We start from the raw sequence: 8,422 nt of genomic DNA on the forward strand, positions 1-8,422 counted from the left end.
GGTGTGGTGGTGGTGGTGGTGGTGGTGGTGGTGTGTAGTGGTGTGGTGGTGGTGGTGATGGTAGTGGTGGTAGTGGGTGGTAGTGGTGGTGGTGGTGGTGTTGAGTGGAGTGAAATGGGTGATGGTGGAAATGGGTAGTGGAGGAAATGGGTGAGGTGGTGATTGATAGAAATAGTTGATGGTGGAGTTGGATCAGTGAAAATGGGTGAAAAGTAGGAGTGGTGAGTGGTGGTGGTGGAAATGGATCAGCAGAAGTGGTGAAAGTGGAAATGGGTGATGGTGGTGTGGGTGGTGTTTTTGACCAGTGATGGTGGAAATAGAAAATATATTTTTTTTTTTAATTTGAAAGTCAACTTTTTTAATTTTTTTTTTTTTTTTTTTTTTTTTTTTTTGATAACTTTTTTAATTTGAAGTTCAGGTTTTTATTATTTAAAAGTTAAAAGATGTACACTTATCCAATTTTTCTTTGGAACTCTGCACACTCGTTGGTGACACCACTTCTTCAGCCAAACTGTTCCACGTCTCAACACATCTTTGCGGGAAACTATATTTTTTAACATCTTTCAGACATCTTCCCTTCCTCAGCTTTTTACTATGCAATCTTGTTGTTTGAATGTCATATTCTTCTCTCAGTCTAATCTAACCTTGTAATATTATTTATTTATTATTATTTTTTTTCCTAACCTAATCTAACCTAACCAATAATTTGCAGGTCCGCAGAAAATATATTTGAAGTCAAGGACGGAGATTAAAACGGCCTTGAAAAACACCACACCTGTTTTGTCCACCGCCATCACCACCTTGTCCCACATCAAGGACAAAGTGTATTCCAGACTCACACATAAGGAAGAGGTGCGAGTGAGTGTGTTTGGATGCTTTGGGTGTGTTTTGGGTCCGTTTGGGTGTGTTTGAGGTGTTTTGAGTGTGTTTGGTGTGTCTTGGAGTTCTTGGGAGCATTTGGGGTGTGTTTTGAGGTGTTTTGAATGTGTTTTGAGTGTGTTTAGATGTGTTTTGGTGTGTTTGTGTGTGTTTTGAGTGTGTTTAGATGTGTTTGGGTATATTGAGGTGTGTTTGAGTGTGTTTCATGTGTTTTGATGCATTTGAATGTGTTTTTGGATATTACAAGTGTTTTGGTGCAGTTTTGGGTGTGTTTGTTTGTGTGTTTCAGCGTGTATTATGATGCTAATGTATTTTAAGCTAACCTAACTCTCTCTCTCTCTCTCTCTCTCTCTCTCTCTCTCTCTCTCTCTCTCTCTCTCTCTCTCTCTCTCTCTCTCTCTCTCTCTCTCTTGTCAGTGATTTTTCATGTTAATCTTTGAATGGCACCATAAAACTACCCTTAAAAACCGTGTCACTGAAACAAGAATCTTTTGGAAATGCAAAATATATGGCCACTGTTTTCAAAGTCCACCGTTTTGAGGCACTTTGTTTGTAAGAGTGTGTTTGGTTTTGATAAGGTAGATATCGATGTAATCTGTCAATTCAGCCATCAAACCTCCCTTAAAACCTGTGTGACTGATACAAGAGTGTTTTAAGATATAGGTTAGGTTGCCACAATCTTCAAAGTCCACAGATTTGCGGAGCTTGGTTCGTATGAGTGTTTTTGCTATATATAAAGTAGAAATCATATTAATAAGTTAATAGAACTATCAAATTACCCTTAAAAACCTGTGTAACTGAAACAATAGTCTTTTGAAAATATAGGTTATGTGGCCTCTATATTTTAAAGTCCACAGAGGTGAGACTACCCTTAAAAACCCGTGTGACTGAAATTAGTCAATTTTCAAAGCCCACAGATATGACAAGCCTTTTTGTAAGAGTTTTTGTGCTGTTGATAGAGAAGATATCATACTAATCTGTCAATAGGACCATTAAACTACCCTTCACAACCTGTGAGACTGGAATTAGAGTCTTTTTAAAATATAGGGTATGTTGCCACAATTTTCAACGGCCACAGATATGACAAGCCTTTTTTGTGCTCTTGATAGAGTAGATATCATACTAATCTGTCAATAGAACCATCAAACTATCCTTAAAAACCTGTGTGACTGAAATTAGAGTCTTTTTAAAATATAGGTTATGTTGCCACAATTTTCAACGGCCACATGTGGCTTTTGATAAGGTAGATATCAATGTAATCTGTCAATACAACCATCAAACCTCCCTTAAAAACCCGTGTGATTCTGATTTGTAAAGCGCAGGGCACACACATTTTTTGGGGTTGGTTATTGCGGGTGATTGAAATAGTAGTGTTGAAACAAGTGTCATTTAGAAATACAACTACCACTGTTTTTCAAAGTCCACAGTTATGAGGAAGTTTTTTCTTCAGTGTTTTTGCTTTTGATTTGATAGTTATCATGTTACTCTGTCAATAGATCGTTAAACATCTCTTAAAAACTGGAGAGGTTTGGGTGTGTTTTTGGGTGAAAGAGTGTGTTTTTGTGATGTTTTGAGTGTTTTGGGTGGTTTGGGGATATTTGGGTGTGTGTTTTGGGTGTTTAGGAGTGTTTTTGGGGATTTGAGTGTGCTTTGGGTGTGTTTAAGATGTGTTTGATGGTGTTTGAATGTGTGGGTGATATTTAGAAGTGTCTCGTTTGCATGTTGAAACACACCAAAGCACACTCTAAGCACACCAAAACACCCCAAAACACACCAAAACAAGCACACTAAGCACACTAAAAACACCCAGAAGACCCCAAAACACACCACAAAACACACCTAAACAAGCACACTAAGCACACCAAAATCACCCCAAACACAACAAAACCTCTCAAAGCACACTCTGAGCACACCAAAAACACCACAGAACACACTCAAAACACACCAAAACATTCCCAAAGCACACTCGTTTTCAACCTAACCTAATCTAACACCCCATAACCACTCCTTCTCTCTCTCTCCACAGATTTGAACCTTGTGTTTTTAAGTTTTTAATGTTTTTTATGTTTTTTTACATTATTCCTGTGTTTTAATGTTTTTTAATGTTTCTGTATGATTTTCATTCATTATTCCAGTTTTGGTGGGGGTTTTATGTTTCCCTTCGTTTTTCTTACATTTCGTTAGGTTTTTCTAATTTTTTTGACAATTTGAGCCTCATTTCCAACCTGACCAAAGCTAGCCTAACCAGACACTCCAAACCACTCTCTCTCTCTCTCCCAAGCTTTATCCTTTGCCTTTTTAGCTTGTATGTGTTACTGTACGTAAGAGTTTACATTTGTTCTAGTATAGCTAGTCCTCTGTCATGATAAGAAGTGTTTAATATTTTCCTATGTGCATGAAAACACATGTAGCGTCCTTAAGTATCAGTATTTAATGCCACATAAAGGTTCGCCTGGATGCTATTTTATTTTGGTGTTTGCCTAGCCTATAGCCTCAGGGTTAGCCTCAGGGCATCACGAGTCTTCACTCACGAGAGAGGGCGCGAGATTGAGACGTGCGCAGGGAGACGATAAGGTAAACATTGTATTCTTTGTAGTATTAACCTAACGTCATAGTGCCAAATTGATTGTATGTGTAGTTTATAACTAGTATAATGTACTGAAAGTGTTTGTACAAGTGAATAATGTTACTTATAAGAACTAACATGGAGAAAGTTTGTCCAAACAGTTGTTACGGTGAAGCCTACTGAAATCAATTGTCCGAGGAAATACTGCTTTCCTCGAAAACAGGACGGAGGGAGGGAGATGGTATGGAGCCAGGCAGGAGTGTGTGGCGTGAGGATAACAAGCAGTTAGCAGCCTCTTGTTCCATGTCCCTGTGCGAAAGTATGGCAAGAAAACAAATCGAGTGCGCGATATAATTAATCTCCTACCAATCTCATCTTTTTGTTAGCGCTGAAATGTGTCTCAGTGAGCACAAATTTAGTGTGATGTTATAGTGCCGTGTGGATATGAGGGCGTGAGGTGGGCGTGTGTCAGCCAAAGAAAGGGCAGCACATTCGAAGACAGCCGAGGTGATCCCACACCAGCTGAACAAATCCTCGGCCTTTTGTCTTATGGCGGCGGGCGAGTGCGGTTCCTTGTGTGTGCGTGCGTGGCGTCGCGGTTAGTGTAGTGATAGATAGTGTGCGTTAGTTTATCCTATTGAATGCGTCTTCCTCGCGCTGGATTTGGTAAGTTGAGATTGTTATTTAAGCCTCATTATCACTGCAATAAAGTACTAAGCATTAACCTGAACCACGTGACTCCTATACTGATCTCCGTTAATAATGAAATAGTAGCTTTGATAACCACACCACACTAACTCCCTCCTTCTCCTCTTTACAGGTGAGTACCCGTATCACAGGTCACACCGTGGGACTGACACCGCTGGAGCAACCCTTCGGAATAAAGTAAAGTACAAATTACTGTTTCCTAGGCGTTAGGCGTTAGGCATAGGGCGATAGGCGGCGCGGCTAACCATTCTCTTTCAGGTACAAAGTAACCTTCTCTTCCAGGTACATGTTAATTATCTAGTCTTCCCCAGTAATGTCCTCGTTAGCGCACCGTGGCGGCGATCCTGGAGCCTCGTGCTGGTGGTGGTGGTGGTGGCGTGGCTGGCTGGCTGGCTGTGGCGGGCGTGCACGTGCTATCATAATGGTATAATGGTACGTGAATGATTGGGATTAGTTTCGGTCACTTTTTACTTTTATTTATTTTTTGGGTGTGTGGTTTTATATGGTATTTTTTGTTGTTCCAGGGTTACGTGGTAGGTGCGTTCACTGGTCTGGGCTGTGTTGGTGCGTGTTCTGAAGAGATGACCGCAGACACGCTGGCTGCTGATGACTATAGCCGCACAGAGGCAGTATACTGTACAAGCTGGATGGAAGTATGCAAACCAGGGCTGGGCGGGAGACGATTACTGGATTCGAATCTGTAGAATCCTGAAAGGCGGTACGAATCCGATTACTGCGTCAGGATTCTAGAATCCGGTATGGAATCCATTCCTCGGACGAGGTCTCTTATTCCTGAGTAAATATAGTTATGGAGAACAACGTAAAAGCAAACAAATTTGTACAATATAGTCTGTATGATGTTATTAATTATGTTTTTGGAGTATATAATCAATGAGGTCTGTGGGGCTAGCTATTGTGTATGCTAGCGACATGTGGAAGGTTATAGTGTTCCCAAAGTCACCATCACTTTTGTTGGATCTGATTCGCCAATTTCATGTGACGTCATACGATGTCATACATATATATATTATTTTTGTTGTTTCGGATTCTTTTCTTATTTATTTCTGTATTTTTTATTAGGTTTATATATTATGTGTGGTGAATGTTGAGTTTGGTAATGTTGACATTTTGAAGCCCCTCACCACAGCTACTTGTATCTTCAAACAGACTAAAACCATAAAACATTGAATATTCCACACATAATTCCCAGATAACTTTGGAATACTGAAGTTTAACACACAAAGACATAGTATTGGAATGTATTGTGTTGTGAATGCTGAGTTTAGTAATGTCGACATTTTGAAGCTCACCACGGCTAACTTGTATCCTCAAATAAACTAAAACCATAATAACACTGAATAATCCACACACATTCCCACACACACTATAACTGCACATTTACATGACTATATATATATATATATATATATATATATAATATATATATATATATATAAATATATATATATATATATATATATATATATATATATATATATATATATATATATATCCTTGGTAAGCATCATGGGAGACACGGTCTGCATCTCGGCAAATTCTAGCCAAAGGGCGAGAGTCGTGATGTTTGTGACAGGTGGAGGGGAATCCTGGATTCTCTCCGTGCTTGGATTCCCTTGCAAACACCAACGAATCTCGCGCCTGGCAGACAATATCACTAGCTGAGGAAGAATCTCGGGCGTCCTGGGCTGTTAAGAGTACGAGTACATAGGATTCGTGGAGGATTCGAATCCCACGAATCCAACTGGGCAAGTAATCGGATTCGTGATTACCCGTTTTATAGAATCCTGCCCAGCCCTAATGCATACCAGTCACTGGCTACCAGCTAGATTGAGCATGATGGAAGGATGCCTTGGCCTGACATAACATAAATAATAGGATAACAAAGGGCCACCAGGGCCCATCTAGGATATCCTGTATCAGTCGCACAGCGACCTCGTCATCAGTACTTAAAGATACACTTACAAGTACACAATACATTATATACTAATTCTAAATATTTGGCCCATTAACAGGGCTAAGTCCTGCATCGAACTCCTCTACAATCTGTGATCCCCATACATGGGGATCATGTCTTGTTTAACTATAGTAAATTTCTTATAAAAACTATCATGCAGCGCTATACATAATTATAAATCTAATGAATTTAAGTGTTTATCTGATCTGTTTTTAAACATTGTCAAACTAGTGCTATTTACAACCCTCTCTGGCAATGCATTCCAGAAGTCTACCACCCTATGACTAAAGAAATATTTTCTTATATCTAACCTGCAGCCTTGCTTTCTAATCTTCCTGCCATGATTTCTAGTCCTACTTCCCTCCTCTAAGGTAAAGAAAGATCTCACATCTATGTAGTTTGTATCTGAAAACATTTTAAATAACTCTATATCATATCCCCTCTTATACATCTCTCAAATGAAAACATGTTTAATTCCTTTAATCTATCTCTATACTCCAGGTATCATCCTAGTTGCTCTTCTCTGAACTGCTTCTAACATGTTGATATCCTGCCTATAATGGGCTGACCAGGCCTGTATGCAATACTCTAAATGGGGCCTAACATAGGAATTACATAAGCTACGCACCACTTCCTTACTTTTATAACTAACATTTCTATTTATAAAACCCAGGATCCTATTTGCCTTATTTCTTGTTTCTAAACATTGCTTTGAAAATTTCATAGTTCTGTCTATCACTACTCCTAAATCCTTTCCTTCCTCTACTGCCTCTAGCCAACATCCCTCCATCTCATAGCTAAAGTTTGTGTTGTCTTTACCTAAATGCATAACCTGACACTTTTCAGAATTAAACTCCATCTGCCACCTGTCTGCCCATGCTATCAGCCTGTCCAGGTCTCGTTGTATTCTGTAATTGTCCTTTTCACCCTGTACTGCACATGCTATCTTAGTATCATCTGCAAACTTTGATACTTTGCTACTAATTCCTATATCTAAATCGTTAATGTACACCAAGAAAAGAAGAGGTCCTAGTACTGATCTTTGGGGTACCCCACTAACCACTTCCTTCCACTCAGACATTGCCCCATTTAATAGTACTCTCTGTTTCCTATCAGAAAGCCATTCACTAATCCAATCAACTAACCTACCCCCTATCCCATGTAGTCTCAATTTGTACACTAGCCTCCTATGCGGTACCTTATCAAACGCCTTGCTAAAATCTAGATATATAACATCTATGCTATTTCCATCATCTAACTCCTTGGTAATATATTCTAAGATATCGAGCACATTTGTAAGACAGGACCTCCCTGATCTAAAGCCATGTTGGATATCTCTAATTAATCTATTCTCATTTAAATGCTCCCAAATACTACCCGTAATGATTTTCTCTAGTATCTTACATACTATACTAGTTAAACTGATCGGTCTATAATTATTCGCATCATCCTTCCTACCTTTTTTAAATATTGGTGTAACATTAGCTAACTTCCAGTCCTGAGGTATCTCAGCAAACCTAAGTGATCTTTCAAAGATTAACTTAAGTGCTTCAGAAATACTGTCTACACCAGGCATCACCAAATGGCGGACCCCGGTCCGGATCCGGACCGAGCGATGGTTCTGTCCGGACCCGTGACCAATCTGCGGCCGGGTGACAGCGGGGAGGGAGGGTGTGGCGGGTGGCGGGGCGCCGTGCAACGCTGGCGGGTGTCAACAGGCCAGTGTTGCACATGTTTTTCCTAAAGAAGCCACTTTTTATTTATTGTTTTCTGAAGATGTTGACTTTTTTTTTTAACTTGAATAGTAGGCTTTCAATTTTTAGGCTGGGACATCTTCAAGAAAAAAAATAAAACTTTAATCAATGCTATGTTTGCACATATTCTTTTTCCTAAAAGAGCCACTTTTTATTCATTTTCTCCTGATGATGTTGACTGTTTTACTTGAAGTGTAGGCCTTTAATTCTTTAGGCTGGGACCTCATTAATTTGAGAGAAAAAAGGGTTTTTTGGCTCTGCTCGCAATTTATTTTATTCTGAGATTTCTGTTTTCTTTAATCTGAAATAAAGGCCTTAAATTTATTTGCCTGGGACTACTTTTATTTAGGGCAAAAGAGCTAGCTGTGCACTCTGTTAAACATTTCCTGCATTGAAAATAGACAATAAATACTGTTGAATCCATATGAAAATGTCGACATGGGGAACGGCTATAAGACACAAGCTGGACTTCCGTTCGGACCTTTTACTTGGGGGAAATTTTAAGAACTGGACCTCAGTGACTTTTAATTGAATACCCCT

At 39.4% G+C, this 8,422-nt stretch overlaps 1 long non-coding RNA gene across 1 annotated transcript; it reads left to right on the forward strand.

Annotated features, from left to right (window-relative positions):
* The first annotated feature begins 3,979 nt into the window (after positions 1-3,979).
* LOC123513675 lies at positions 3,980-4,915 on the forward strand. Its single transcript, XR_006677426.1, has 3 exons — positions 3,980-4,111; positions 4,266-4,577; positions 4,678-4,915. It is a non-coding gene; the product is annotated as an uncharacterized LOC123513675 (long non-coding RNA).
* The last annotated feature ends 3,507 nt before the right edge of the window (positions 4,916-8,422 follow it).

The sequence above is a fragment of the Portunus trituberculatus genome, chromosome 36, assembly GCF_017591435.1.
Source record: "Portunus trituberculatus isolate SZX2019 chromosome 36, ASM1759143v1, whole genome shotgun sequence".
In the NCBI taxonomy this organism is placed as follows: domain Eukaryota; kingdom Metazoa; phylum Arthropoda; class Malacostraca; order Decapoda; family Portunidae; genus Portunus; species Portunus trituberculatus.